Here is a 16,990-nt window from a genome sequence, read left to right as displayed (position 1 = left end):
GTTTGTTCTTCCAATCCATGAGCATGGAATATTTTTCCATTTCTTTGTGTCTTCTTCAATTTCTTTCCTGAGTATTTTATAGTTTTCTGAGTACAGATCCTATGCCTCTTTGGTTAAATTTATTTTTAGGTACCTTATGGTTTTGGGTGCAATTGTAAATGGGATTGATTCCTTGATTTGTCTCTCTTCTGTCTTGTTGTTGGTGCATAGAAATGTCACTGATTTCTGTGTATTGATTTTATATCCTGCTACTTTACTGAATTCCTGTATGAGTTCTAGCAGTTTTGGGGTGGAATCTTTTTGGTTTTCCACATACAGTATCATGTCATCTGCAGAGAGTGAGAGTTTGACTTCCTCTTTGCCGATTTGGATGGCTTTGATTTCTTTTTGTTGTCTGATTGCTGTGGCTAGGACTTCTAATACTATGTTGAATAGCAGTGGTGATAGTGGACGTCCCTGCCATGTTCCTGACCTTAGGGGAAAAGCTCTCAGCTTTTCCCCATTGAGAATGATATTCGCTGTAGGTTTTTCATAGATGGGTTTTATGATATTAAGGTATGTACCCTTTATCCCTATACTCTGAAGAGTTTTGATCAAGAAAGGATGCTGTACTTTGTCAAATGCTTTTTCTGCATCTATTGAGAGGATCATATGACTCTTGTTCTTTCTTTTGTTAATGTATTGTATCACGTTGATTGATTTGTGGATGTTGAACCAACCTTGCAGCCCAGGGATAAATCCCACTTGATCATGGTGAATAATCCTTTTAATGTACTGTTGGATCCTATTGGCTAGTATTTTGGTGAGAATTTTGCATCCATGTTCATCAAGGATATTGGTCTGTAATTCTCCTTTTTGGTGGGGTCTTTGTCTGGTCTTGGGATCAAGGTAATGGTGGCCTCATAAAATGAGTTTGGAAGTTTTCCTTCTATTTCTATTTTTTGGAACAGTTTCAGGAAAATAGGTATTAATTCTTCTTTAAATGTTTGATAGAATTCCCCTGGGAAGACATCCGGCCCTGGGCTTTTGTTTGTTGGGAGATTTTGGATGACTGCTTCAATTTCCTTAGTGGTTATACGTCTGTTCAAGTTTCCTATTTCTTCCTGGTTCAGTTTTGTTAGTTGATACATCTCTAGGAATGCACCCATTTCTCTAGGTTATCTAATTTGCTGGCATAGAGTTGCTCATAATATGTTCTTATAATTGTTTGTATTTCTTTGGTGTTGGTTGTGATCTCTCCTCTTTCATTCAGGATTTTGTTGATTTGGGTCATTTCTCTTTTCTTTTTGATAAGTCTGGCCAGGGGTTTATCAATCTTGTGAATTCTTTCAAAGAACCAGCTCCTAGTATCGTTGATCTGTTCTATTGTTCTTTTGGTTTCTATTTCATTGATTTCTGCTCTGATCTTTATGATTTCTCTTCTCCTGCTGGGTTTAGGCTTTATTTGCTGTTCTTTCTCTAGCTCCTTTAGGTGTAGGGTTAGGTTGTGTATTTGAGACCTTTCTTGTTTCTTGAGAAAGGCTTGTATTGCTATATACTTTCCTCTCAGGACTGCCTTTGCTGTATCCCAAAGATTTTGAACAGTTGTGTTTTCATTTTCATTGGTTTCCAAGAATTTTTTTTAATTCTTCTTTAATTTCCTGGTTGACCCATTCATTCTTCAGTAGGATGCTCTTTAGCCTCCATGTATTTGAGTTCTTTCCGACTTTCCTCTTGTGATTGAGTTCTAGTTTCAAAGCATTGTGGTCTGAAAACAGGCAGGGAATAATCCCAATCTTTTGGTATAGGTGGAGACCTGATTTGTGACCTAAGATGTGATCAATTTTGGAGAATGTTCCATGGGCACTAGAGAAGAATGTGTATTCCATTGCTTTGGGATGGAATGTTCTGAATATTTCTGTGAAGTCCATTTGGTCCAGTGTTTCATTTAAAGTCTTTATTTCCTTGTTGATCTTTTGCTTGGAATATCTGTCCATGTCAGTCAGGGGGGTGTTAAAGTCCCCCACTATTATTGTATTGTCAATGTGTTTCTTTGCTTTTGTTATTAATTGCCTTATAAAAGTGGCTGCTCCCATGTTAGGGGCATAGATATTTACAATTTCCCTTCTCCTGCTCGCTTTAAGCTTCATTTCTTATTCTTTTTCTAGCTCCTTTAGGTTTAAGGTTAGGTTGTTTATTTGAGATTTTTCTTGCTTCTTGAGTAGGCCTGTATTGCTATATACTTCCCTCTTAGGACTCCCTTTGCTGTATCCCACAGGTTTTTGACAGTCATGTTTTCATTTTCATTTGTTCCCATGTATTTTTTAAATTTTTAAATTTCTTCTTTGATTTCCTGGTTAATCAATTCAGTCTTTAGTAGCATGTTGTTTAGCCTCCCTGTATTTGTGGTTTTTCCAATTTTTTTCTTGTAGTTGAATTTTGAATTTTTCTTTTCCCATTTTTCAACCAACATCTTACAATTGTTAGATCTTCTTGTTGGATAGACCCTTTAAGTAAGATATAGTGTCCTTCTTCATCTCTTATTACACTCTTTGGTTTAAAATCTAATTTGTCTGATATAAGAATTGCCACCGCAGCTTTCTTTTGGTGTCCATTAGCATGGTAAATGGTTTTCCATTTAATTTTCTTTAAAATTAAATTTAAAAAATTAGCTTTGAAAAACTAATGAATCATGGTAAAAAAGCCATGAATTCTATGTGCAGTATTGCCCTAGCACTGGAGTTCTCCCGTTCTCCTTGATCGGTAAACCTGGTCTTGGCTTGCTGGCTGTTCACGCTGATCTTCTGGGGGAGGTGCCTGTCGCCGTGGTTTCCAAATGTCTTTGCCGGAGGCAGAATTGCCCTGCCCTTGTCGGTCCGGGCTAAGCAAGCTGCTTGGGTTTGCTCTCAGGAACTTTTGTTCCCTGCAATCTCTCGGCACAGCTTTGGAGGACCAGGGTGAAAATGGTGGCCTCCCACTCTCTGCCCGGAGGAGCTGAGAACTCGGGGCCCCGCTCCTCAGTGCACCCCCAGAGAAAAGCAGTCAGTCACTCCCATCTCCTCAGTCTCCGGCCGCACTCCGTGCTCACCCGGCCTGTGACGGAGCGTTTCTATCTCTGGCACCCGACCCATGTGGAGTCTCCAAATCCAGCAGATCCCTGCGGTGTGCTCCCGTGCTGCTCCTCCTGGGGGCGGGAGGGGAGTCTCCCCAGCTCTGCTGCTTGTTGGGTCCCTGCTGGAGGCGCAGTGGCCCGAGTGGGCCGGAGATCACAGTTTATGGCCACCCTGAGCTGCAAGCCCGGACCTCGGCTCCGTCTCTGCAGCCGGCTTCCCCCCTCCGATACCTGGGAGCTCTGCTGCACTCAGGCACCCCCAGTCTTTCTGTGACCCCAGTCCTGAGTCCACACTGTACCGCGAGGTTTCCACCTCCCGCTTAGCCACTGGAGTGACGTCCCTCAGCGGAACCGACTTCTAAAAGTTCCGATTTTGTGCTCCTCGGCTCTATCACTTGCCAGAAGTGGCCGACGGAGGCCCCCTCCCCCACCTCGGATTCACTTCTCTGCAAGTCCTACCTTCTAGTAAGTGGTCGCTTCTCTGTTCAGAGAGTTGTTGCTACTCTCTTCTTCGACCTCTTGTTGAGTTCGTAGGTGTTCAGAATGGTTTGATCCCTATTCAGCTGAATTCCTGAGACCAGATGAAATCCAGGTCTCCTACTCCTTCGCCCTTCTGACCATTTTTAATCTGGATTATTTGTTTTTTAGGTGTTGAGTTTGATAAGTTCTTTATAGATTTTGGATATTAACCGTTTATCAGATATGTCATTTGCAAATATCTTCTCCCATTCTGTAAGTTGCCTTTTAGTTGTGTTGATTGTTTTCTTCACAGTGTAGAAGCTTTTTATTTTGATGAAATCCCAGTAGTTTGATTTTGCTTTTATTTCCCTTTCTTCAGGTGACGATCTAGCAAGAAGTTGCTGTGTCCGAGGCCAAAGACATTACTGACTGTGTTCTTCTCTAGGATTTTGATGGTTTCCTGTGTCACATTTAGATCTTTCATCCATTTTGAATTACTTTTGTATAGGGTGTAAGAAAGTGATCCAGTTTCGTTCTTTTGCATGTTGCTGTCCAGTTTTCCCAACACCATTTGTTGAAGAGACTGTCTTTTTTCCATTGGACATTCTTTCCTGCTTTTTCAAAGATTAGAAAACCATATAGTTGTGGGTCTATTTCTGAGTTCTCTGTTCTGTTTCACTGATCTATGTGTCTGTTTTTGTGCTAGGACCATACTGTCTTGATGACTACAGCTTTGTAATATAGCTTGAAGTCTGGAATTGTGATGTCTCCAGCTTTGCTTTTTTTCTTCATGATTGCTTTGGCTATTCAAGGACTTTTGTGGTTCCACACAAATTTTAGGATTGTTTCTTCTACTCTGTGAAAAATGTTGGTGGTATTTTGATAGGGATTGCATTGAATGTGTTAATTGCTTTGGGTCATATAGACATTTTAACAATATGTGTTTTTCCAGTCCATGAGCATGGGATATTTTTCTATTTCTTTGTGCCATCTTCAATTTCTTTCATCAGCTTTTTTAAAGTTTTCAGAATAGAGATCTTTTACCTCTTGAGTTAGGTTTATTACTAGATATCTTACATTTTTTGATACAGTTGTAAATGGGATTGATTCATTGATTCCTCTTTCTGCGGCTTCATTATTGGTGCATAGAAATGCAACAGATTTCTGTATGTTGATTTTGTATCCTGTGACTTTACTGAATTCATGTATCAGTTCTAACAATTCTTTTTTTTTTTTTTGGTGGAGTCTTTTGGGTTTTCTATATACAGTATCATGTCATCTGCAAATAGTGTAAGTTTTACTTCCTCCTTGCCTATTTGGATGCCTTTTATTTCTTTTTGTTGTCTTATTGCTGAGGCTAGGACTTCCAGTACTATATTAAATAACAGTAGTGAGTGGAAATCCCCGTCTTGTTCCTGACCTTAGAGGAAAACTCTTAGTTTTCCCCATTGAGGATGCTATTAGCTGTGGTGTTGTTTTTTTGTTTTTTGTTTTGTTTTGTTTTGTTTTTTGTATATGGCCTTTATTATGTTGAGGTATGATCCTTCTATCCCTACTTTGTTGAGGGTTTTTATCATGAATGGTTGCTGTACTTTGTCAAATGCTTTTTCTGCATCTATTGAGGGGATCATATGGTTCTTTTCCATTCTTTTGTTAATGTGGTGTATCAGGTTGATTGATTTGAGAATATTGAACTATCCTTGCAGCCCAGTAATAAATCCCACTTGATCATGGTGAATGATCCTTTTAATGTACTGTTGGATTTAATTTGCTAGTACTTTGTTGAGAATTTTTGCATCAGTGTTAATCAGGGATATTGGTTTGTCGTTCTCTTTTTAGTGGAGTTTTTTCTGGTTTTAGAATCAGGGTAATACTGGCCTCATAGAATTAGTTTGGAAGTTTTTCTTCCATTTCTATTTTGTGGAATAGTTAAAATAGGTATTAATTCTTTAAATGTTTGGCCGAATTCCCCTGTGAGGCCATCTGGCCCTGAACTTTTGCTTGTTGGGAGATTTTTGATTACTGATTCAATTTCTTTGCTAGTTATCAGTCTGTTCAAGTTTTCTATTTCTTTCTGTTTCAGTTTTGGTAGTTTATATGTTTCTAGGAATTTGTCCATTTCTTCCAGATTGTCCAATTTGTTGGCATATAATTTTTCATAATATTCTCTTATAATTGTTTTTATTTCTGTGCTGTTGGTTGTTATTTCTCCTCTGTCATTTGTGATTTTGTTTATTTGGGTCCTTTCTCTTTTCTTTTTGACGTATCTGGCTAGGTGGTTATCAATTTTATTAATTTTTTTTCAAAGAACGAGCTCCTGCTGTCATTGATCTGTTCTATTGATTTTTTAGTTTCTATATCATTTATTTCTGCTCTAATCTTTAGTATTTCCCTTCTTCTGCTGGCTTTAAGCTTCATTTGTTATTCTTTTTCTAGCTCCTTTAGGTTTAAGGTTAGGTTGTTTATTTGAGATTTTTCTTGCTTCTTGAGTAGGCCTGTATTGCTATATACTTCCCTCTTAGGACTCCCTTTGCTGTATCCCACAGGTTTTTGACAGTCATGTTTTCATTTTCATTTGTTCCCATGTATTTTTTAAATTTCTTCTTTGATTTCCTGGTCAATCCATTCAGTCTTTAGTAGCATGTTGTTTAACCTCCCTGTATTTGTCGTTTTTCCAATTTTTTTCTTGTAGTTGACTTTTAGTTTCATAGTGTTGTGGTCAGAAAATATGCATTGTATGATCTCAAACTTTTTGTACTTGTTGATGTCTGATTTGTGACCCAGTATATGATCTCTTCTGGGGAGTGATCCTTGTGCACTTGAAAAAAAAAAATGTGTCTTCTGCTGCTTAAGGATGAAATGTTCTGAATATATCTGTTAAGTCTCTCTGGTCCAGTGTCATTTAAAGCCATTGTTTTCTTGTTCATTTTCTGCTTAGATGATCTGTCCATTGCTGTAAGTAGGGTGTTAAAGTCCCCTACCATTATTATGTCATTATCAATGAGTTCCTTTATGTTTGTTAGTAATTATTTTATATATTCAGGTGCACCCAAGTTGAATGCATAAATATTTACAATTGTTAGATCTATTTGTTGGATAGACCTCTTTACTGTGATAGAGTGTCCTTCTCCATCTCTTGTTACAGTCTTTGGTTTAAAATCTAGTTCATTTGTTTTAAGTATTGCTACTCCAGCTTTCTTTTGACTTAAAAAGGGACTTTAGATTTACAAGATGGATAATAGATAAAGAACATTTAAGCTAAAGAAACAAGCTGGAGCAAAGTGTTTCCTTAGCTTGGAAATATGGGATGGAGATTACTAATGTTGATAAAGCAACATATCTTTATTCTTCAATTTTTCAGTTTGTCATTTTGGCAGTTATTTTTCTTTTTTTAAACATGTTTGTTAAGATATAATTTCCATACCATAAAATTCACTCATTTAAAGTGTACAAGTTAATGCTTTTTAGCATATCCAAGAGGTTGTGCAACTATCACCAAAAACTAAGTTTAGAACTTTACCCCCCAAAGGAATGCCATACCCATTAGCAACAACTACACATTCTTCCTATCTTTCCTCTCCACACCTAGCCTTCAGCAATCACAAATGTACTTTTTGTCTCCATGGATTTCCCTATTTTGGATATTTTGTATAAATGGAATCTTACAATTATGTGATCTTTTGTGACTGGCTTCTCTCACTTAGCATAATGTTTTCAAGGTTCATTGTGCTGTGGCATGCATCAGTACTTGATTACTTTTTATTGCTGAATAATAATTCATTCACAGTTAATGTTATGATTGATTTCATTATATTCACATCTGCCATTTTGCTCTTTGTTTTCTGTTTCTTGTTTTAGTTATTCCTCTACCCCTCCGTGTACTGAGGCTGGCTACCTATGTGGTGCCTCTGCATCAGCATAAACCAATTGTTAGTGAAAGGTTGTCCTTGTGTCCCTAGCTATTTGTTTTTTACCTTTTAATGTTGGATGTGCTTGGCTTTGAGACTATTATTCCATTTTTTTTACATTTCTGCCCCATGTACAACCAGGGAATGGTAGCTTGGAGTTTCCTCTTTAATTGCTCCAGAGAGGGCAGACTGGGGCATGTACACAGTCTTACAGACTGTTGAGAATGAGTGTGATTTTTTTTTTTTTTAAAGTCTGGTTTCCTAGAAATTTCCACTGGGTAAGAACAACTTACTATTTAATGAGTGTTTGGTCAAAGGTTATGTCTATATTCAGTGTCAGTGAAGCTTCACCCTAGTTGATGGATCTGTGGGTGACATGGTGAATGCTTGCAAGTCTACTTCATGTCATATTCTGATTGCTCCTGAGTAGATGAAGCCTCACACAAGTGCATGGTCTCCCCAATCTCTAAGGTTGTCTGTGATCCTAGAAGTCCTCTTCTTTGCTATGTCCTTTCCTGGTTCTCTCTATTAAATTTCTAGCTGCTCTGCCATTTTATATGTTGCTCCCAGAGTCATTTCTGGGAGAGTTAATTTTATTCCACCAAGATGTCCATTCCTTGACAAGGCTTCCATTGTTTAAACATGGAATTCTTTAAATGTTGTTCCAAATAGTCCTCTCAGTAAAGCTGCAGAGCTCTCCATCTTTAAGGCCTGCTTCTCACCTTTGGGCACAACCCCTATGCCACTAAACCAGAGCTAGGAGAGTGAACAGTGGACCTGGAGATCTTCAGTATCCACAGCCTGTCATGTCTCAGGAGATATTTCACCCTATAAGTAGGGGCTGTGAGGTGAAAAAAGTCTCAGTCCTTTTTTTTTCTCCAATTTTTTTTAATTATGTTATGTTAATCACCATACATTACATCATTAGTTTTTGACACAGTGTTCCATGATTCATTGCGTATAACACCCAGTGCTCCATGCAGTACATTCCCTCTTTAATACCCATCACCAGGCTAACCCATCCCCCCACCCCCCTCCCCTCTAGAACCCTCAGTTTGTTTCTCAGAATCTATAGTCTCTCATGGTTCGTCTCTCCCTCTGATTCCCCCCCCCTTCATTCTTCTCCTCCTGCTATCTTCTTCTTCTTCTTCTTCTTTTTTTTTCTTAACATATATTGCATTATTTGTTTCAGAGGTACAGGTCTGTGATTCATCAGTCTTACACAATTCACAGCACTCACCATAGCACATACCCTCCCCAATGTCTATCACCCAGCCACTCCATCCCTCCCACCCCCCACCACTCATCCTTTTATCCATGCCTTCCAGAATAGAGCTTCTGTAACACCAGACTGGGGGGAGGGCAGAGGGGGATGAGAAGAACCAGCATCTCCTGGTTGAAACCATGTAACCTTAGAATGGGAGCCCTATCTTCTTGGCTGTACCCACTGGTTTCCATAACCTGAAGCTGGTGTGGGAGATGAAGGGACACAACTTGGGTATCTCCTATACCACCTATTCTGGTATTTTAATGAAATGTAGTAGATTTTGTTGGAATAAGTGTGTTTCTGTTTTCTATGTGCTTTTTGGAAAATTTCCAGAAACTAAATAATTGTGTTTTTGTTTTTGTTTTTGTTTTTTTATGATTTGCACCAAATAAGTTGTTATTTTGCTTGGGAGAGTTTTTGCAGCACTCCTTGCTCCTTGATTCTGTAGCTCCAGCTCTCAGTAGGTTTCTAATATATAGCCAAATAAAATTGTTCTGATTAATAATTCCTCTTCCTTCAATATCTAATTCCTGAATCATTTCACTGTCTCTGACCTCACTGAGGACATAAATAGCATGGTTATGAATTTGGTAGACACCCATTTCTTGAGGTTTCCTATCTTGGACATATTGCCCCAATCTCTCCACTTTTATTTTATCTATTATTTAGATTTTAGTTTTCCCAATTCCTTCACATATTTGTTGATCTTCTCTCTGATTCCCTAATATAGCCATAAGGGTAATGTGAAGATATATGCTTTTGCTGTTCATAACTTAAGGGGTCATCTTGGACCTTGTCAAAGGAGACCCATATCAATTGTTGTTAAGAGGATCACCTTCTTCTTATCCAGAGGGTTTATAACTAGGGGATTTCAGATTCTATAGAAGGGAAGAACATGACCCTAATTTCATTTTAGTTAACTTAACATTTAAATTGGTAATCGTTTATCAAGGTGTTAAATTTCTTGTGAAAATAGACAAAATTTTCAGTAATTTTGCTTGGATAAAAGCTTTATGCTCAATATTTTTAGAAAACCTTATCTAGTTATTCTTATGGCTTAAAAATTTTTATCAACTAGGAACATCCTTAAGACTTGAATAAAATTAATAATAATGTTCACATAAATAATTAACTTTCACAACTATTCATCAAGTATTTTCTCCACAACAGCTCTATGATGCATATATTTTGCATTTTTTGATGAAAAAATTAAAGCATAGATCACTGTTCAATTTCACATATTGGTAGCAGAAGTCTGTCTGAAGCCTATCTTCAAAGCCTATACTCTTAAGTATATCCTAAAGTGATTGTTACAAATGGAACTTTCCCTCAACACTATTGTGTATCTGGGAAGTAGGAAACAAAGACCATGTGCAAAGACACAGAGGGATAGAAAATGAACTGCTTTGAAACAACCTGCTTATAGACAGGAGCGCTTGAAGCCCAAGCAAGGCATCAGACTCCTTCCAAGGAGACCTTGGATATTATCACAGTTTATGGAAACTAATTCTTTTTTTTAAGATTTTTAAAATTTATTTATTTGAGAGAGAGAGAGGGAGGGAGAGAGAGAGAAAGAGAGATCATGAGCAGGGGGAAGGGTAAAGGGAGAAGAAGACTCCCTGCTTAGCAGAGAGCCTGATGTGGACTCTATCCCAGGACCCTGAGATCATGACTTGAACTGAAGGCAGCCACCTAACTGGCTGAGTCACCCAGGTGCCCGGAAACTAATTCTTTCAGAAAAGGTACAATCATCTAAACTCACAATGAAGTAATTAATTAATTCAAAGACTTATATAATGAGTCAACATCTCTCCTCTCCCTGTTATCCTTGGTACCCACCCTCTTTACCTGGATAACATGTTCTTTTTCACATCTTACTTAGGACTCTCTCTCTAGTAAGTCAGCTGTTCTGCTCTGTAATTTACCCTCATGGTGCTGATCCCATGACATTAGACTTGTTTACCATTTCCATGCTTCGGCTGGGCTGTGAAAATCTCTGAAAGTTATCCCATTGCATCAAAAGCATTCAATACAAATTTATTCAATACAATCATGAATAAAAGTAATCCCTCCCATTCTTAAATGCTGAAGATAATTGCAGATCTTAGAGTTTTCATGTCTCTGTAGAAACACTTGCAACTTGTTATCCCTCCCTCTTATTTTCTAATTTTCTTCTTAACTTCCCCTGATTTTATATATTATTAATGAGGCTATTTGACTTTCTTCATTAAAGGTACCTCTTTGTTTAAACAAAGTAAATAATGGAGATATTACAGACTTTTTGGACTATCCCCCCAGTGATCTAGATTGCCTAGAATATAAACTTAGATTTTTACTGATGAATATAAACCCTTTTCTCTTTTAACATATTATCCCTTTAAAGATTTTTTTAGAAATTAATTCTGAAAATGCTTTCTCCTTTTATCTTATTAATAAATACTCATCTTTGTTTTTCAGTCCAATATATACGTTTATTAATGACAATAATGTGAAAAGTACTTTGGTTGTTGATGCTGGTGATTAAAAGGCAAATAGGACATGCATATGTTCTCTAGGACCTTACCATCACAGGAGAGCCAGACAAAAATAAATCACACCACACACACAGACACACATACACACATGACAAGCTGTTGCAGGTATTCTGAAAGATGTTCCTCAGTAAAACAAGGTGCCCTGTGTTCTAGCATTAAAGTCTGTGACTCCTGATCCCATGCACAGTACATGATAGGAAAAATACATTCCAGATTCTAGGCAGATATATCCTGAAAATATGATGTCAGGAAGGAAAATGAAATCACTTGGCATGGAATGTTTACTGAAAAGAAGAATGGCAGAGTAGGCACAATGTTTTGGAGAGTGGAGAAGAAGAGCAGTTTCTTTTTTCTTTTTTCTTTTTTTTTTTTTTTTGCCATAAATGGTTATATATCCTCCTTTGTGGAGGAACTGCATTTCCTTGACCATATACTACAAAGAACATTCCCCAAACAGTAATATTTATCTATATGTTTGTGGCCAAACCAATGTAAATCTATACTTCTCTTTCTGCTGTAAATTCTTTATTTCATGATAAACTCCTATGCTCTTTGTTGCTTCAACTCACCAGTGTTTTCACTGAGCTTTCAACCTAAATGTTATTTGAACTTGGGTAAATTCAAAATTGATGCCAGGCTTCAGTTCAGCTCATTTCTCTAATAGCCCACTCCTCCATCTCTTCTGGGATCATCCACCAGAACACTTGTAAAGAAAGGTTTCCCAGCTTTACTTGTATGATTCAGAATCAGTCTTCTGCTACGTGCCCTGGAAATATTAAAATCTATCTCAGCCATTTCTTCAATATATGCACTAACACTCAAGGACTATTCTCAACTGAAATTTCCAGTAAACATAAATTGAGTCTTCCAACATTAAGGAAAAAAAAAACAAAACAGAACTAAGTTTGAATATTACAGTCAGAGACAATTTTTTTTATTGCTCTTGGGTTTCTTGGCTATCCGTTTAGTGTTTTAAAATTATATACAGTCTGCTTCTCAGAAATCAAGGCATTAGTTTCTTCTTAATATTACATTTTTTGACACACAAAACAGAAGTTTGATTTTCTCTTTTCTACATTTAAAGTCATGGTCCTTTAGTTCAGCTTCATTGTCTAGCTGGATCCTAAATGTATCAGGGCAGTATTGTTTCCAAGAAATAGGAATTCTCAATTTCTCCCACTTTTTAAGGATTATATATTTAGTCTCGAGATTTCTATTTCTTTAAATCAGAAAATTGTTTCACTCCCATTAGAGTAATAACTCAGGTGTTTTTTGTAGTTGTTATAACCCAAAACTGAAAGACTGTAGAAAATCGCAGATTAAATGTCTCTATCGGTGAGCATGTAGCTATATCTTGAAATTGCTAGCCTTAAAAAGTTCTCAGACAGTATTTCACTTTGAGAAACTGCTCTTTGATTCATACATTGTGTTGTAGCTACTTCTTTAATTTGGAATCAGTTAAGACTGCCTTTCAGCGTTATTGGTTATATCATAGATATTGTCTTCAGACATACTATGACCTATAATATAAATAGAAGAATTATTTCACAGAGCACTATAGCTCACATTTGGATTAAATAGAAGCTAAGCCCATCAAAAGTGCACATCATTAACAGAGAAGAAAACTATCTAATTATATTTTAAGAAAACTACTAAAAGGGTAGAATGCATGCTTAAAATGTATTGTTATTCTATTTTTCCCCCACTCTGTCTCCCCAGCATGTTTCACTGTGTTGTTCATGCTTTAATATGGAAATAATGAACTCACCATATTATGTGCACTTCCTAAATCTATGGATTTCTCTAGACTGACATATAGCACTGCTATATTTAACCCAGGTGGCAAGAGATTTGAAGAAAGAAAGAAGATGCACCCTGAGGTCTAATGGGGACGAGGGTCCCTCATTCTTGAATCTTTGCTATTATCTATAACGAATACAATTTATACTGTTAATTTCTCATTCTTCCTTTAAATGAAGCACAATACCAAAGAGCTATTTTTAAAGAAATATCGCAAACCAGTTAGCAACATGTTAAAGGAATCCATCAGTTTAAGCACTTGAGAGTGCTGAGTGATACCTTTTCTTGTCTTGTGAAGCATGGATAATATACAGAATGCTGACAAGAAATCCCGCCAATCTGGTACCTCCAGATGGTTGGGAGATAGGAATTTATTAATCGGATTGCTACCTTTACCAAACACATCATACATTGCTGGTCATTTTTCTCCTTATGATATGCCTCATTAAGTAAAATATTTTAAAGATGCTTGGATAAAATTGTGCATAAGTTGGTATCCAGGTGTCCTGAACAACTTGACTCAGCTTCCTCATGAATCTTAACTTGCAGATTTTCTCAGCCTTTGGACATTTTATTTCTCTGAAACTTTGAGGTATTAACCAGTATATGTGTATCCTCTCAGGAAAAGTTAAGGAACACTACATTGCTTTGGGAATATTAAATTCATTTTCTCATCTGATGTCATTGAGTTAAACCATTTGATATTTTTTTACCCCCAAATCAGATATAGCTATCCATACATGTGGCTAGGTTGTACATATAAGGAATTCAAGAGTTTTTGTTGAAAATTAAGTTGAAGTAACTTTTAAAATTTCAAATAAACTAAATGTAATGCAGCCATAGCATATAATCACATTACTATCATTGCCCTACTACCAAATGACTGACATAAATTCAAGGGACAGTGACATAATTAAAGTTTCTATTTGTAGCTTAACATACCATGTACCTCATTCCGTGGGAGATGAATGAAAATGAAGCTGTACTTGGAAAGAAATATTATAGCTATGAAGTTTCATCATGGAATGTGCAAGAACTGACCACCACCCATCAAGCTCAACTACATAATGAACTTTCTTCTAAATCGAGTTTTCTGAAAACTTGATCCAAATCACTACTGAGTATATTGGACCCCTGATATCACCAATACATTTTCCTGACACATTTTCCTGGTCAGCTTAAGGGAGACCACCAGGGAATGGTGGGGAATCTTAGGGTGAATGGCGGAGGGAGGCAATGTCAAATGTGAGCCTGTTGGAATAAATAAGAAAGGATGTTACGACAACACAGCCCAGCTGTATGGCTGGGCTCCCAGCAGGATCTGGGCTGTCAAAAGGAAGTACACCCACCACCAACCCATAGAGGAAGAGATTCAGAAAAACGAATATGTGGAACTATGTCCCTTGTTCTGACCATCTGCTTAAGCCTCCCCTTGACTACACACAACCTGACATCATCTTAGGACTGTTGGGTCAGTCTCCCAGGTTATGGAGCATGGTAGGGACATACGAAAAGTAGGTTTGGCATTTGAAAGTTGCTAAAGGAGTAAATCCTAAAATTCATCATCACAAGAAAAAGAAAGTTTTATTCACTACGTGAGGTGATGGATGTTAGGTAAACCTAACGTGGTAATCATTTCACGATGTATACATATGTCAAGTTATTATGCTGTATGCCTTAAACTTCTACAGCATTGTATGTCTATTATATGTCAATAAAACTGGAAGCAAATGAAAAGAAAAGTAGATTTGATGTGGCAACAGGGACTAATACCTGGTTTCAGGGACTGTGCTGATTCACAGTCCCAGGTGTGGCTGGAATACATCTTTCACATTATAGTCTTAAAGGGGAATTTTGTCTGACCTGTTTATTACTATTTATAGAAGTCCCATTTATGGAAAGCAAAAGTGACCTCTATTCTCTAAGCACACATCTGGAAACAAAAATAGGGTTACATTAAGAGCTTCGAAAATGATTCTTTACAACCCACTTAAATATTCATTCTCCTTTTCCATTGAAGTATTCCCCACTTTATGATTTGTGACAGTTCAGCAGGGCCTGGACTAGGCTGAGGCAAATGAGACATTCATATGAGGTGTAAAATTAAGAATAGAGCAAAATCTCAGTAATCAAGATAATATCTTGGTGCAGTATCTTAGCACAATATTTCAAATTACCAAAAACAATGCAAAAATCATAATGAACATTATATCACAATTTTAAAAGAAGGTAAGATCCAACCGCACTCTTGAACAATGCTGCCTCACCTGTCTTACCCTAATCCTTGTCCAGTGGCACAAACATGTCTCTTCATGGCTTCCCTAAACTGTATTTTAATGGCAAAAGTTTAAGCATGACACCAAAGCAAATATGTAATGAGAAGGAGTGCAAGAAAAGTTGTCAATTAATTAGAAGATGTATAGTGGATGAGATCAATTTTAAAGAAAAATCACGTTAAATTATAGCCTACTACACTAAAAGTAGGATTTATGAACAGAATCCTAGAAATGCTCAAAGCTGAGTCAACAAATGTAAAGTCAAAAATTTTTCAAGTGTAAAACAATCAAATGAAAAAAAAAACTAGAAGCCAACAAATGTAAAGAACAAGAGAGATCTCACATAGAAGAGTATATGACAAACAGTTGAGAATTTTCCCTAAACTATTTTAAAGTAATTTAATTTTATTTCACTGTTTTATAAAAGTAGAATATTTTCAGTTAAAAATTCAAGTAATAGAAAAGACCATATGATGAAAACTTAATAAAGAAAGTCAAGTATGAGAGAGAAGAATGAGGATATATAAACAGAACAAGCAATGCTACATAAACAAGAGAATAATTCAAGGAAGGAAATCTTAATTTGATAAATTCCAGGAGATATTGCAGAAATAAGAAGTAAGAACAGGATACAATTGAAAGAAGCAAACAGAAAACTAGAAAAACATCTTAGAAATTAACATTATACTAAATTCATACCTTTCACTAGTTACCCTGAATGTAAATGGGCTCAATGCCCCAATAAAAAGACACAGGCTATCAGATTGGATTAAAAAACAAGAACCATCAATATGCTGTCTGCAAGAGACTCATTTTAGACCCAAAGACACCCCCAGATTGAAAGTGAGGGGGTGGAAAACCATTTACCATGCTAATGGACATCAAAAGAAAGCTGGGGTGGCAATCGTTATATCAGACAAACTAGATTTTAAAACAAAGACTGTAATAAGAGATGAGGAAGGACACTATATCCTACTTAAAGGGTCTATCCAACAAGAAGATCTAACAATTGTAAATGTCTATGCCCCGAACATGGGAGCAGCCAATTATATAAGGCAATTAATAACAAAAGCAAAGAAACACATTGACAACAATACAATAATAGTGGGGGACTTTAACACCCCCCTGACTGAAATGGACAGATCATCTAAGCAAAAGATCAACAAGGAAATAAAGACTTTAAATGACACACTGGACCAAATGGACTTCACAGACATATTCAGAACATTCCATCCCAAAGCAACGGAATACACATTCTTCTCTAGTGCCCATGGAACATTCTCCAGAATTGATCACATCCTAGGTCACAAATCAGGTCTCAATCGGTACCAAAAGATTGGGATCATTCCCTGCATATTTTCAGACCACAATGCTTTGAAACTAGAACTCAATCACAAGAGGAAAGTCAGAAAGAACTCAAATACATGGAGGCTAAAGAGCATCCTACTACAGAATGAATGGGTCAACCAAGAAATTAAAGAAGAATTAAAAAAATTCATGGAAACCAATGAAAATGAAAACACAACTGTTCAAAATCTTTGGGATACAGCAAAGGCCGTCCTGAGAGGAAAGTATATAGCAATACAAGCCTTTCTCAAGAAACAAGAAAGGTCTCAAATACACAACCTAACCCTACACCTAAAGGAGCTGGAGAA

This window comes from Callorhinus ursinus, unplaced genomic scaffold, assembly GCF_003265705.2.
Source record: "Callorhinus ursinus isolate GAN/ISIS: 27379988/994484 unplaced genomic scaffold, GSC_fseal_2.0 scaffold1, whole genome shotgun sequence".
Lineage (NCBI taxonomy): Eukaryota > Metazoa > Chordata > Mammalia > Carnivora > Otariidae > Callorhinus > Callorhinus ursinus.
This window is presented reverse-complemented; position numbering follows the sequence as displayed.